Source organism: Herpailurus yagouaroundi, unplaced genomic scaffold, assembly GCF_014898765.1.
Source record: "Herpailurus yagouaroundi ecotype Mexico unplaced genomic scaffold, PumYag 142, whole genome shotgun sequence".
NCBI lineage: Eukaryota > Metazoa > Chordata > Mammalia > Carnivora > Felidae > Herpailurus > Herpailurus yagouaroundi.
The window spans coordinates 29,641,027-29,656,569 of NW_024412397.1; the positions used below are offsets into that span (position 1 = coordinate 29,641,027).

Sequence of the window (15,543 nt, forward strand, 5' to 3'; positions counted from 1 at the left end):
TTATTGAATCAGGGCTCCCAGGGTGGGGTCCAGCCCTCTGGCTTTTCCCAAGCCTTCCAGATGATTCTGATGGGCTTAGGCTTTGCCTAATGTATGTACTTACCCCTACCTCCTGCCTTGGCCAATGAACACGATTACTCTGTGTTTAAAGGTATTTCTCCCTTACATCACTACTCTGAGTCTCTGAATATACAAAGGTTGCATTTTTATTCATGCATGCAGTCCCAATGCCTAGCACTGTGCCCAACACATAATGGACACTCAAGAAATGCTGGTTGACTGAATTAATAAATGAACAACCCAACACGGCCTGGGTTTCCCAACATCATCCACCTCTCCCATCTGCTCTGCTCCCACGGCACCACCCACATGCAGGCCATCATCAGCTGGACTGTTGCCTTCCAAAGAGACAATATGGTGGAGCTGGCAGAGCCCTTGGCATATTTAACAGGAGTCAAACATGTGGATTCCGTACCTAGTTCTGTCAAGTAGGAGCCCTCATAAGTCTTCTTTCAGCCTCAATGTCTCATCAGCAAGATGGAACAAATGCCTTCCTGGTCTACCTTATTAGGTTATGACTATTATCTTTTTTTTTAATAGAACTACACATGCTCTTTATTAAAAAAAAAATATTAAAAACATGCACCCCATATGGTCTTAAAGGCAAACAATCTACAAATATACAAGAGTCCCCTGCCTCATTCCTGACCTTCCCCCTCTCACAGAACTCTTCTGTGCCCCACCCCCAGCCCCACCTCAGCTCTGTGTCCTGCAAATCCCCATAAGTCATTTCTTCCATCTTTACCTGTAAAAGCATAATCCTCAGACCAGAAACATTTCCCCCTCAAAACTCTATAGACTGTCTTCTAACATTTGAAATAACAGAAGAGAAAATGAAGGCCAGCCTGGTTTGTTTCCTTTGTAGGCAACTTGTTTTACGCTGTTATAGTTGAAGATCTTTCCTCCATTGTATTAGAATTTTATGAATGACAAAATGAGTACAGTGCAGATCCCTCTACTTTTATTTTTCCTACAACACGATGAGCCTTTTGTATCTATAGAGGCAGTAATATCCCCTGTGATCATACCTCTTTAACTATTTCTTCTACTCAATGGTTCTGGCTTCTCTCTCAGTTTTTCCTGTAATCCTCACTTTAGCATTCCCATCTATGTCTTCCATTTCCCTCATTTTCTCTCTTACTGTTTTTATTTCTTGATTTTGCATTGTGGGAAAGCAAACCCCAAACTACCCTCCATGATACCAACTTAATTCTATTTTCCGTGTTCCCTTTGTCTCTATTGCAGATTTTTAATTCTGCTATTACACAGTTTGGCTCCCTGCAGGCTTTCTTTACTTCATGCATCTTCCTTTCAGCTGATTCTGATGTTTTTCATCTCTGCACACTCCCTCCCTGTGACTCTGTGCTCCTATCCCACCGGCGGTCATGCTTCTTCCTGTTGCAGATGTCTGGCAGCTTCCTGAAATTCTTATTTTGCAGTTGTAGTAAATAATTTTCATGATACTGTTCCTTTTACCTTATTTGGGTGTTTTTCCCTCTAAGGCCTCCTGTTGGTTCTTGCTCTTTGCTCATTGCTGTAAAGGAGAAGAGAGTCATACCAGGTAGTGTTCATCTACAGAAAAAGCACTGGGCAGCTTTTGACTCTACCTTCAGTCCACCTGGAAGGCAATCAAATCCTCCTCTCAGCGCTACTGCTGTTATCAATGATCTCATCATCTAAGTTTCTCTTGAACAGTAATGGCGGTGTGCTGACAGCAGCCTCAAGGGGATCCTGAGAGCCTATCCTGTGTCTCTCTTCCCAACTCCACATTCAATGGGGTCAGGCTGGTAGTTTGAAAATTGGCTATGGTAAGAGTGTTTACACCACCGGAATTAGCAAACTTCACAAATAATGGCTTCAAAACAAATCTGCAGAACAGGGTGTTAAGCATTTACTAGAACACCATTGACAGTAGACATCTACCTACTACTGTTTTGCTGGACGATGAGGGCTTCTTCTGCCAGATTCTTTGAAATTCTGAAGAGCTGAAATCCCCAATATGCACTGTGACAAGGGCTCTTTGTGTCCACCTCAGAGCTGAACTTGAGGAGCCATCTCTGCCCAGAAGTCAATGCCCTGCTTCCAACCCTCTCAAACCTCCCTCCTTCAGACTTTTCCATTTGGTTTCTGAAAGCCATAGACTTTGAGGATATGTATATAATGATGGTAGGGAGGAAACTATCTTCAGTTGTCTTACTAAAGTTGCCCATGCAGTAGACCGGATGACTGCCTATTTTTCTAGTTGACAGAAATTAGGAGTTTCTGATCTTAGAAGGCAAAGGGTGTAAAAGGATGGAATGTGATCCCACCTAACTACAGATAGGGAAGCTAATGTATGTTAACCTAGGTTCACTGGCCTAATGCTATAAGAACCCCTACTCAAATTCTTTTAAGAGAATTTAAACCAGTCACTATCTGACTGGTTTTGGAGGTGATTCAGTGTTCATCTTTCTTTATGTCACCTAAGGTATTTAGGTGGGGAGTCAGAAGTGGCCTTTCCCATTTGAAAGACTTGGCATGAACCTAGGGTCCTCCTCCAGCCCCCCTGAGTTAATAATGCCTCTTCATTACTCAGGCCCAGGTCTAAAGGCACTTCCCCAAGCTTCACAACCAGATCAGGACTCCCTATTTTGTGCCTTAACAGCACAGAGGTTTTCTTCACTAGCATTTATTATATTTTATAAATGCATGTGCCACTCATGGGTGCAACTCTGCACCCCGCCTCCTCCTGCACTAGACAGTATGCCCCTGAGGGTAAAAGCTAGTCTATTTGGCTCACCATGGAGTCCCCAGAGCCTGGCACAGCTCCTGATCCATGGAGCAATACTCTAAATCATTCACTGAGGAAATGCTGAATAAGAGAATGTGTCAAAGGCCACCAAGCACCATTTGACTCAGGTGCCCATGACTCTGAGTGATCTGCCCCTGAAATCCTTCCTGCTGCAGAAATACCCAGAGTAAATGCACCATAAACTCTGATAAATTGATCAAGTGACCCAACCCTTACCCAGCTCTCAATCAGTGAGGGCAACATAGCTCTGCTACCATGGCTCTCTCTAACCCTGCAAACACACCAGTGGTCTACAGTGAAAAATGAAGGTCAGACTCAGTGGCTTTTTTATACCACATATCTGGATGGTACCCTCCTATCCACAGATCACCTCCTCCAAGCATTGCTCCTGAGTTCTGCACCCACCAATTTCCCCAACAGTGTCTGCTGAGCTGTGGCTTCCCCAAAGTCCCCTGATTTGCATTGATTCATGGGATTCCCTACTAATTCCTCCAGCTGACCTTTCTCCTCTCTCCACACTGTAACCTCTAAGTCATTCTTCAGGATTTGCCTCAAGTTTCACATTCTTCATGAAGGCCGGCTGAAACTTCCTTTTCTATTCCTTTCCCCTTGTATGTATACACACACACACACACACACACACACACACACACGCGCGCGTGCGCATGCACACACACACACACACTTACACTCACAGATGGTCTTGCTCTCACTTCCCTGAGCATTCTGCTACAGAGCATTTGGCAAACTACTGCAATGTTCCATGTACTTATTTCTCTCTCCCACCAGACCAGGAACTCCACAAGGGTCGGAGCTGGGTTTTACATGGATCTCTGACACAGTTCAGAGCACAATGAGCATACACAGTAAGGATCCAACAGCAAGTGTCCAAGCTATGTTTCCGCTTGAAAAGAAGAATGGAAGCAGCACCAATCTGATGTCACATATTTAGATTACTTAGCCTCTCTTTCCCACTTAGTAACTGTTCCTAGAAAATATGTTTACACTGTTCAAGTCTCATTTGGAAATTGGGTTATAATCCTACCTCAAGGGTTGTTTTGAGAAGTAATTGAAGATTAAATAAGATAATTATGAAAGAACATGTTGGGATCACCATAGTGGACACTCAAATATTTTGTTAAATTTGATTTACTTCCATAGCCTGTGTCATTTAAGCTAGTGTTTGGCTAATTGCTGCCTCTCTTCACAGATCCCAAGTAAAGCCTGAAGGGACAGGGGTTGGAGGCCAACCTCCCCAATCTCCCTATACAATAGGAAGCACATACAAATAGTTTAATTTGCACCTGGTAACACAAGTGTTTGCTGTTGTTTTGACTATTGCTTTTCTTCTTCTTCCCAGTTTGTCTTATGGAGGAAACTGACTTGGTTTAGTCACAAATTACAGGCTCAATTCCCTGCTCTGCCATCTGGTGCTAGGTGGCCTTGGACAAGTTCCTTTTTTTCCCTGGGTCTCCCCATCCCTGTCTTCAGAATGAAGGGGTGCAATAATGTAAACTGTGGCTCCTTCAGCTCTGACATTTTCAGCTGCTAAGCCTTATCTCCTGAACTTGACAACCAGAGTCCTTCAAAGTCTGGGCTGGTTCTTTCAACTTCCTTCTAGATCCTGCTGGTTCTATGGCTCCATCTGACTGAACCTCATGCAAAACTAAGGATCAGTCCCTGTGTTCAGGGATCTCCATGATAGGGAGAGAAGCAGAATCAAACTTCTGAGGCCTAAGGCTGGCACATTTTCCATTAACCAACAGTTCCAGCTCTAGCTTCAAAAATAGTGCCTCCTCTGGGAACCAATAACACAACACAATAGCATGAGCCTTAGAACCTCTGGAGAGAGATCTGTATAGCTCTGGCTGGGCCAATCCCCAAGTTCGTAGGGCAAGTTCTACCTCTGGCATATCATCTGTTGCCTGTGTTTCTCCATGCAGTCGAGGAAAGCACACACTCACCGTGAGAGAGGTGGTAAATATAACCAATGATCTCAACAGGTATTATGAGTTTAATCAAGACAGCAGCCCTGCAATACAGAAGACCTATTTTCATTTTACAGATGTAGAAATAATGGCCCAGAGAGGGTAATACTTTGCCCAAGGGCCCATATTACCTACACCAGATCCACAATCAAATCCAGGGTTTATAAGATTCCAAAGCCTGTACTCTTACATTTACATGATAATGTCTCTAAAACACAAAGTGATACCGCTAGCTACTTCTACAGATATGAGCTCCAAGACCAGTCTGCCACCTGACTTTTCATTTTACTTCCAAATCCTGAGTATCAGTTTTCTCACCTGCCCTCCAAGTCTTTTCACCAAACTTTACAAAGACAACAGTAAATAGCATATGCAGAATAGCACCTAAAAGGTGAAATACGGCAAAATGTAAGAAGTAACTGTAGTCATAGTATTTCCTGTCCAAATAGAGTAGAGAGAGCCACCTGGCAAAGAAAATGATCCTACGTTTTAACATGCATCTAGTTAGTATATAACGAGTGCTTTAAGTTTTTTATTTAACCCTGAGATGTGCCCATTTTAAAGAAAAGAAAACTGAAGTTGAGAAATTAATTAAAGTCACTGAGATGGTGCTCTTTGACTCCAAATGTCATTTGCTTTCCACTAACTCATCATGCCACCCGTCTTCAAATACCCAGAGTTAGCAGCCACTTAAACTCTGCTCCTCCACCGTGCCATTTGTAAACTGGGGATGAAAATGATAGACTTACGTGAAGGCAATGGAGATAAACTAAACAATCCAACAAATAATAAACTCGACAGTTTTTCTCTCAAGGGTCTCTAATTCTGACCCCACTACCTGTTCAGTCCTAATTCAAATTCCTCGACTTCTCAACCATCTGATTCCACAATCACTTTGCTTACTGTCATTTGAACATAAAGTATAATTTGACACCTACATGCTTGTGCTTCTTCCACAAAGGAGATGTTAGGCATACCAGAGCTAAACAAATATTAGCTCCATTCCCTTCCTTTATGATATTTCTCCTTCAGGAATCTTGAACTGCCATTTAATACTGCATTGTTACCAAAACTTGTATGTCTTTATTCCAATTATACATTAAACTCCTGTTGATAAATGCCAGTATCAGAGCATTTTTATTCTCCAGAGTGGCTGATTCCCATTCTAAATGCTCGTATATAGTTTTATTTTTTGTTCTGAAAATACCTCTTTTGAATACCAGACTGAAGAGTTGGTAGCTAACAATACCAATGGTAGATGGGACAGTCAGATGTCAGGGTTCTGTCCTGTGTGTTATGTGTGAAAGTTCTCTGACTGGCACATCCTTCTGCTCCTCACATCTATTCCCCTGGCATTCTGAAAACTCTGGTCATGGCTCCCATCTCAACATGCAGCCTTGGCCTTTTTCTCACAGGACCCCCATTTCATCTGTCTGGCCATCTGACATTCCATAGAACCCTGGTCTCTGAGAAGTGATCTTCCTTCTGCCTCTATATTCTCAAGTTGAGCTTCTTCTCTGCAGATCTGAACCTATGCAAGACTGTCCCATTCATTGTTCAGGACTCAGCCCAAGCCCCACCTAGTCCCTGAAGCTTTCTGGGATCTGTCCAATGCCAGTGGTTCTGGCCTTCCCTGCACTCCCAATATAGTTCAGTTAGCCTTAGATAGCTGCCTTTCATGAGTTCTTATGAAGTCTTCCGCCAGACTGAGGGCAGAGACAATGTCCTCTCCATCCCTTTGTGTCCTTGCCTCCCCACCTCCAGCACCCATCAGAGTCTCATCACATTCATATTTAAATGTCAACGAGTGTACAAAGTCGGTTGAATCAGAGGGCTGAAAATGAGTCTGAATAAAAACTATGGACAGCTAGATTGGGTCCAACTTAGAGACCTCGTCCTTCCCACTGAGAAGTCCTCAGACCATCAAGATGCCTCCTATGGGTGATCAGCCCCTCAATATCAGCCAGTTGGACCTTGTCATCAGGGGCACCCTGCTCCTGCCAGTTGCAGTACTTGTTCATGATTAGCATCCATTTGTGTGTGTGTGTGTGTGTGTGTGTGTGTGTATGGCAATTCCAAACTTACATTTGAACTTTGTCCCACCTCTGCTCCTGTGCCAAAGCTATTTTATCCACTAAGAATATCCCCTTATTCCAATACTACTGTCAAACCCAACACCACATCCTTCTCAAAGCCTTCCCCGACTGCTCCTGATCACACAAATAGCATAATTCCATTAGATCATACTCCTACTTTGGCTGCAGACTGAAGCTTTCCTTTTGAGCTATGCATGTCTCTACAGATATACTATCCACTCTCCAAGGGCAAAAGCCATGTCTCATGGACCTTTTCCACTGAAAAGTGTCAGGAACAATGGCTCACACAGCAGCAATGTTGAGATTTTAACAGATATTTGTGGATCAAAAAACTCACTGTAAGTGAGCTCTTGAGAACAAAGTGATGAGCAGAAAGAAGGCCCACATGGCTCTGACATCATATTATTGTTTTTAGCCACCATTATTAACCAAATTAAGTATTAATTTAATACTTAAAAAAATCAAGGTCTCATAGCTCAAATAACAATAGGTCACAGAAAGAGCCACTAACCACTGCAAGGAACTTGCCATCCAGATTTCATTATTCTGCTACAAACACAACAATGGTGCCCCACGGCTTCTGATGAACATTCTCAGGCTACTATGTTGGATCCATCAAGTTCAGCATCTCCAGTCTTCCCATCTCTCCAGCTCCAACCCCAATTTCAAACCCAAGCAGTTTTTTCTACTGACAGAATTGCAAATCTTTGGCAGACAGAAGGAAAAATGAAGAAATTGTTCTTCACCAAGTTAGGCTAATAGTGTTGCCTGGTTTTCCCCCTATCCCAAGTAAATCCTAGAATAAAAGTAACTGCCACGTCTTGGTAGCTTATAGAACCTCCCTCTTCCTAAATATCCAACCAGGTGTTCCTTGGTGAGTAGGTAAGAATTCCCACTGAACTTTCAGAGGGCTTCAGATCAAAGCACAATTTTCCTGATCCCACCCCACCCCAAATCACAGAGGCTTCTGGCTTCGGACAAACTGGGGATCGTTCCCTTTGACCTCAAAATGCACAGAAACCAATCACCAGTTGTTATGGAACCCTGGCCAATGCAGGACAGACTCTGCTGTGGGGATGGAGAGGACATCCCAGAAGCACAGGCATAGCCTGTGTGTGCCCAGCCTACATGCCCAAAAATAACACCCAGCCCCCCAGATCCATGAGGGCTGTGGAGTAGCCACAGCAGAGATTCCAGATGCTTACTTAGCACAGGAGGCAGTAGCAGAGCCCAGATAGGGAATATTACACTCCAGGTTTTCTAAACTGTCTGCATCAGCTCCCTCTACTCCACTCAGTTATCTCACCAAAGGGGGCCAGTATTCAAAAAAGATGTAGAGAATCAATCTTTTTCTTCCTTCCACATGATTCTTTATCTTATTCTTTATGATATTTCTTCACACTTAGCTCACCATCCATCTCAGCCTCTCCCTGTCCCTGTCCTCCAAGTCTGGCTCTCTGGTTCTAACTGAGGAACTTCTGCTGACCCTATTTCCATTTCTAGAGCTCTTCTACCACAGCAAGCACTTAGCAAAAGGCACAACTCCTCAGTGGGATTGGTTTGGATGGTTGCTGGGCTGCCATTAAATGGGTCTGAGAAGCTCTGAGCTTTAAAAAAAAAAAAAAAAGCTTCAAAACTCCTAGGACACTTCTAGCTATAGGATCACAAAATTTCAGAATGGTCCCCTCCATCCATAGCAACCAAACTCATTCACTTCGAGGTGCCCCAAGCTAAGAAGGTGTCCCCCATCATACGCTAACGGGTGGCCAGCCCAGCATGCAGTCTGCCTCTCAGGAGCCCTTCCCGGAACTGAGCACATTTCTCTGCTCTGGCTTCCTTTCCAGTTCGGCCAGCCTCACTGTCACCGAGGAGCAGGGAAGCACTGGGATTAAAGTAACAAAGAAGATTGCACGGTTAAGTACCAAAAGAAGTGTGGTGGACAAAAATGCAACCGGAATTTTCAGAGAAAGTCAAGAGCTATGTGTGCTAGTGTGGCAATGAGCCTCTAGTAGGCACTTAATAAATATTTGATGATTGAATGAATGAGTGAATCAGTGACTGTTAGGATGTGCACGTGGTAAAACATCATTATCTCTTAGGCTTCGAGGGAGAAACAGAGTGGGTGACTGCCCCTGAAAGATGGCCAAAAGTATAAAAAGCCATTAACATAAGTGGTTATTATTCACTTTGTTTAAGAGGCCCTCATTGTGTTGCTTGACAGTGCAGAGCTTTGGTATACCTTAAACAACATTTACTTTTAATATCCTATCTTTGCATAAATTCTGTGATTCATGCATGCAACAGAAATCACTCCTAAGTAGGGACAGGGCTTTGTGGGCAAACCTGGCTCCTTTCTTTAAGGATTCACACAGCCTAGGGCGGTAGTGACAACAAACAGCAAAGCAGCATGAGCTGGTTGCCAAGCAAGTGCTTTATACCTGAAGTGCTCTAGAGACCAGGGTGCAGAGCTGAGAGCTGGTCTGATATCTATCCTAAGAGGTAAATGCTCTGACTAAAAGGGACCAATCAAGACACCTTCCAGAGAGGAGGCAGAAACAAAGAGTGAACTCAGGTGCAGAGGTGGACTCCTGTACAGAGGGCCCAAGGTGAGTGAAGAAACCAGTCTGATGGGAGCAGAAGCCAGCAAGTGTTGTGTAAAATGGGGTTCACTGGAGAACACTACCAGGTGCTTAGTGCAGGTTGCTGGACAGGACAAGCCGGGAATCATGAGAGAGAGAAAGAGAAGCAATCTAAAGGAGGAAGGGAGCAAATGGACTGTGAAAAGCTTTCCTGATTCTAGACAACCTACATGGTTCTCTGGGACAGAGGCAATCTTGCTATGAGCTCTTTTCTTGAGAGAGGCTAAACACTGTCCTGAATGTCACTGCTCAGCCACTAGGGCTCCCTATGGAGAACCTCCCCCTCACTCTCTCCAGCTTGCCCTAACTCTCTGTGCACCTCCGTATCTTTTTTCTTTTCTTCTTCTCATTCCTAATGCTAAGAGCATTTCCTGAGTGCCTATACACCTGCGAGTCCAAATTGCATCTTATCTGAGACTTTGAGTCTTAGATATGCATGACATATACAAGGCCTCCAATAATTCAATTGATTTATACACACACACACACACACACACACATTTTTCTTGTGAGTCAACTCAAGAACAGAAAACAAGTATTCCCTGACTGTCTTAGAACACAAGGGCCCCTGTTGGCATTTCTGGTTACACCAAAGGGTTATTAATCTCTGGGCTATGGTGACAATAATCCCAGGCACCAGTTTCCAGGAGGCAGCATGGAAATCCTCTCAGAGTTCAATTACAGAAATTAGCTGGTATTATTTAATCCTTACAATGCCTGTGAAGTAGGCAAGCTAAGCATCTTTATCCCTATTTTCCTGATTAGGTTACTGAGGCTCAAAGAAGTTAAATAACTTGCCAGGGGCCATTTAACTGGGAAGTAGCAAGGACAGGATCCAAAGCAGATCTTGTCACTTCAGGTGTAATGCTCTTCACACTTTAACACAGCCATCCGGTCCCAGGTGGGCCACCACCTTGTGTCATTTCAGCAAGTCACTATGTCAATTGCCTCATCTTCTGAGTGGGGATAAACTCCTTATCTGGCCTCCCCCCTTAGAAGAATCAAGGGGGGTGATGTGATATGAAGCTATCTTGAAAAGAACAAAGACCTATGCATATGAAAGGGAGTACTTTTGGTGGGAGAAGTTGGGTAAGGGAAACATTTCTCCAAGCTGGCAAAGTTCTGCACCTGTTATCTGCTTACCATTCATCCTTATCCCTCCCCAACACTTGGAAGGGTAGAAGCCTCAGCTTGCCTGGGGTCAGTTCAGCTGGCTTTACCTACAATTATTTCTCATGGGTCTGCTGATCACAATCCATCATCAGTTCCTGGGAGGGCTGCCTGCTTCCTCCCCAGGTGTTCTGTGGACTTCAGGGCTGTTCACACTCTCTGCTTCACCCTGGCATCATTCGCTCTGAACCGGATAGGAAGTCAACTGGGAGTTTCTAAGCCAAAGGCCACTGAAAAAAAAAAAAATGTTCCTTCAACTTTGGAGGGTATCCTCTATGGATAAGGAAAAGAAAAAAAAAAAAAAAAACAAAAACAACACTCTGAAAGGGACTCTGCTCTGACCAGAAACTTTGAAAGATGGTTGGAACTTCCATTTGAGAACTCTAAGGGCCCACTAACTTGCACTCAGCCATCTAAGGTTACCATTTCCCCCCCAAACTTCATATTGCCCCAACTTGGTATGTCTAAGTGGGCATCAGAATCTAGTTGAAGGCTAAGGGAAAATGGAAATGAAAACCTGCAGCAAAACAAAACTTTAGGTTGGCATCTATGCCCCAAATTCATGAAGGAGTACATTCTGTGGACACCTTGCTATTTCCTTTTCTGCATTTATCAAGTGTTAGGTTGATGAAAGTGACTGAAGCTTGATGAAAATTTGGTGAAATACCAGGGTTGCCTTTAGAAACAGTTCTAGATGAATCTTAAACCTATGTCTATATGTATGACGGTAATCCTGGCCTCAACCATTTTGAGAAGCTCACCAGGTTTCATAATAGACCACAGAACAGGAGTGAAGTTGGATACCTGTTCCCTTCATTGCAAGAACCCGAGGACCAAGCACAGTGGTATGCAGCAAGGATTCTGTGAGGCTTCCTTTTTTCCAGGAAAGGGCTGTCCCACTTCAGGGCAAGAGCAGCCCCCGTCCTACCCCCCACCGGCCCCCCACCCGTAGACCTCTCCCACACAGTGGGTCCCTGAATAAACTCAATAACATCATCCCATTTTTTTAAGGCACTGCTACTCCTGACAATGCTAATGTGTTAATAATAATTTACCCCATTCTTCTGGCAAGGGCAGAACTGAAGCAACTTGAAATGCCATCAGCAAAAAATTATTTATTTCCCATTCCTGAGCAGAGAGAAAACAAGGTTTCATTGGCTGGGTCTGCCTTCAATAGCTTTCTGGTTTCAATTAAAACTTCAAGTCTCCAAGGGAAAAACTGGCATTCTGGGAGGCTGAGGCCCAGCCAAGTTTCAGTGTCTCTGCAAGAATCAAGAAAGGACATCCCATCCATCTAGCCACTTCTCATCTTCCTCCTTTTGCATATTACAGAGAAGCTTCGAAGCAGAGATTGAAGTACAACTAAAAATAATGACTGGCTTGAGAGAACTCTCCTAGAGGTATATCTTTGTGCCAGAGAAGTATTGATTCGGCCCCTAATGGAATTGAAAGTCAAGATAACAGCAGAAAGGGAATCAGGGGTCCAGGGGAAATGCCTACCTATTTATTTCTTCTTCGGCAAACTCCTGCCTCCTGCCTCTCCCCACCTACCTTTCTCAACAAAATTCTACAAAGAGTCCATGCACTGTTTTCTGTCTCCCAACCCTCACTGAGGTTAGGTGATTTACAAAGTAGCTTGCTGTGAATAATGTGAGTACATGACCAGAAGCCCTGATGGCACCAAAGAGGCTCCTAGGTTCACTCAGGGATACCCCTAGGATTCCCCCATGTGAAGTCCAGAACTGGGCCTGCCCAGCAGCGCCTTCCTATGTAACATTATGATGTTAACGTACAAAAGATCGGATTACAGCCCTTCACTTGCTTAGCCCATTTATGAACATATAAGGCAGTTGATATTTTCTCCTAAGCCAGAAGTGGCCCTCTCCTACCATACCGCTGCTTCTCAGCCACTCCCCCTTATGTTCACTACAAGCCCTCCCCTCCCCCACCTCCAGTTTGTTTATTCCAGTGACACGTCTATTTTCCCAACTCTGGGAGACGAGTCCGTTTCCCTCCTCTGGCTCCCGATCACATTCCCTCACCACCTCCTCCCCCAGCCCAGCTCAGGTTACTAGAGTGGCTAGCAGCGCCCACAGCCCAGCTTTTGCACCAATTCTACTTCCCAAGACGAGGAATTTTTTTTTTTCTTACTGGGGGAGGGGAGATCTCGTGCAAAGCAGCACTTTCAGAGTACCTGGTCTCCCTATCTTCTTAGACCACCTTCCCTAAATTTACAAATACTCTGTGCTTAACCACACTCCTCGGATCTGTCCTAACGCCCATCTCTGGTAGGAGGCAATCCCATTAAGCACAGAGGAAAGCAGAACATCTTCAGCTACACTCTGAAGCCTTGGACAACCGTGTCAGGGCAGGAGATCAAGCCTCCCTGCGGGAGTCTTGGGAGTCTGGGATGGTGGAAGCCACAGAAAGGAGGAGAAAGGGGAGGGAATGACCAGGGATTGTAAACTGGCTACATTTTAAAGAGCTACAAACTTTCTCCTCCCTCACACGCCCCTGGCCAGTTTGGCCCCGCCTCCCCATCCCAGCCAGACAACATCTAACTGGGGTGAGCAAAGGAAACTCTCCCAGAGGGTCCAGGTCTGGCCCCAGTGTTGCAGATGTGGCCTGCACAGAACAACACCCTTCCTCTCTACGTCCCTCTTCTCTACTACACTCCTGTCTCCACCTCCCAAGACACACACACGTTTGCAAACGAAGATGAGTTTGAATGGGGGTAAATCAGATTTACCTGAGTGAACTACTAGAGGGTAAGAGGTGGGGCCCCAACAGCAAGATAGTTTTAGTGACAGCTTCTTTATAAAACTAGTTTTTTGTATGAATCTACAGGAAAAGAAGAAAAACAGGAAACAGAGTAAAGGAATGAAAAGGAAGAGAACAAAAAAAAAATAATGTTATTGAAAAACAAGTAGTATTAGATTTCCTTAAAGACCACGGACTCCAACCAAACTTTAGGGGGAAAGGTGTGGATAGTGGAGGGTAGGGGGTGAGGGCGTGGAAAGAAAAGTAGCTGTTGTAGAATTCCAGAATAAACTGCCCTTTTGGAAGAGTTTCTGAGGCGATAAAGAGACACACAAATTGGCCTTTTAGTATTAGACGCCAACCATGAGATTATCAGGACAGTTTATTTGAAGCGGAAACGAATCGGAAATCCTTCCCTCAACAGTCCTTTCAGATGGATATACACACCCTCAGAACCCACACAGACACACAAAAAGAATAAATGCAGCATCAGGGGGCCATAAGAACCCCCTCCCCACAACTCCCCCAGTACCTCTAGCCTCATCTTCTACTTCCAATTGCACAACTTTCCGATCTCCAAAGAAAATATTCCCAGTTGGATCCGATTTCAGAATTGTTGTAAGCGTGTGGGTCAAGGGAGGAGGGGTGTTTGCAGCGTGTAGGGGAGGGGGACTGGAAGACAGCATTTAGGCAGTCACTTATTTTTTTAGAAGCAGCATGCTCTACCGATCAGAAATTGCTATTACCCAGCAAGGCTTCCATCACAAACAGACACCCCAAACAGCATCACCGTTATCACCATCTTGCTAAAGATCTGCCCAGTCCAGTTTACCTGACTTTGTCTCTGTGGAACTTCTCAGACAGTATTTTAGCCAAAGAGATAATGGTTTGAAAGACAAAAACAATAAATCGATACTGAAGGGCTCCCTTTCCGGAGTGATTTCCCACTGGAAACCACCGAACGGGGAAGCCTGCCGTTAATTCTCAAGCCCAGGGCTCCTCTAGAAACACACACAATGCGTGCTTTCAAAAAAAAAAAAAAAAAAAAAAAAAAAAAAAAAAAAAGGCATTCGTCTGCTTTTAAGGGAATTCCTGTCTTTTCAGAGTCCCAAAACCGGAGAGCACGAGACAGAGACTCAGATCCATTGATTAAGATTTTAAGAGAAAGACTAACACACAGCCACAACACAAGCACACACCAACCTTCGCCGGCTGGACCACTTCTTCCCTGTTCTTCTTTCTATTAACGACACGTTAGATTCTGATACATGCCCCCCCCCCCCAAATATCCAACTAGGTTACAATGTAGCTCTCTAGCTCCACTTAACCTGCAAGTTACAAAGAGACCCCCCAAAATAATGTATATGTCTACCTATCCTGCTGCCTTCCCACCTCTTTCCCTACCCCCTCCCCCTCTCGAGTCCACTCCACCAACGCCAAACCCGCCAGCCCAGGCAGCCGGCGGCAGGACCGAGGGAGGGTGCAAAAGGCGGGGTGGGGGGGTGGGGGGGGGAATCAGATTAGGCGAAACTCAATAAGCGACCAGCCCTCCAGCCCGACGCTTCCACTATCGCCGCCGCCAACGGGCCACTCTAAATGAGCCAGCATCGCTGCCCACCCGCGGGCGGGCCGGAATCGCGCCCATCCTCCGCAGCCTGGCGGGGACCGGCATCCCGCCCCCTCGGCCCCGTCTCCCCCTTCCCACCCGGTGCAAAGTCAAAGCCCCGGCGAGGCGACGTTAACTTTTGCATACAGGGCACACACACCGCCCCCGGCCCCGGGCGTGCGGGGGCCCGGGGCGCCGCGGGAGGCTGGGCGCCGTGCTCCCGGGCCAAGGTCGCCGCGCGTGCTCACCCATGTCCCGGCGGCTCCGGATCCGCTGGCCCCGGTGCTCGCTCAGATCCCGGCTCCCGTCGCTTGCCCGAGCCCCCAAAGGTGCTGCTGCAGCAACTCCATGGCGATGAGCATCTGTCAAACCGCGAGCCGCGGGGCGGGCCGCCCTCGCTCGGGGGGCGCCGGGGCCCCCGGGCGCGCGGAGG

At 45.6% G+C, this 15,543-nt stretch overlaps 1 protein-coding gene across 2 annotated transcripts in view; it reads right to left on the reverse strand.

Annotated features, from left to right (window-relative positions):
• The window catches only part of SETBP1 (SET binding protein 1), a 379,355-nt gene extending 363,818 nt beyond the window's left edge, over positions 1-15,537 (reverse strand). Inside the window, exon 1 of one of the 2 annotated variants that reach the window (XM_040478948.1) lies at positions 15,359-15,537. The gene's annotated coding sequence lies outside the window, so the exon portion shown is untranslated. Of the gene's footprint in view, positions 1-10,794; positions 10,938-15,358 lie in introns of those variants that run through there. The other variant, XM_040478950.1, reaches the window with a different exon arrangement.
• Between the last annotated feature and the right edge of the window lie 6 nt (positions 15,538-15,543).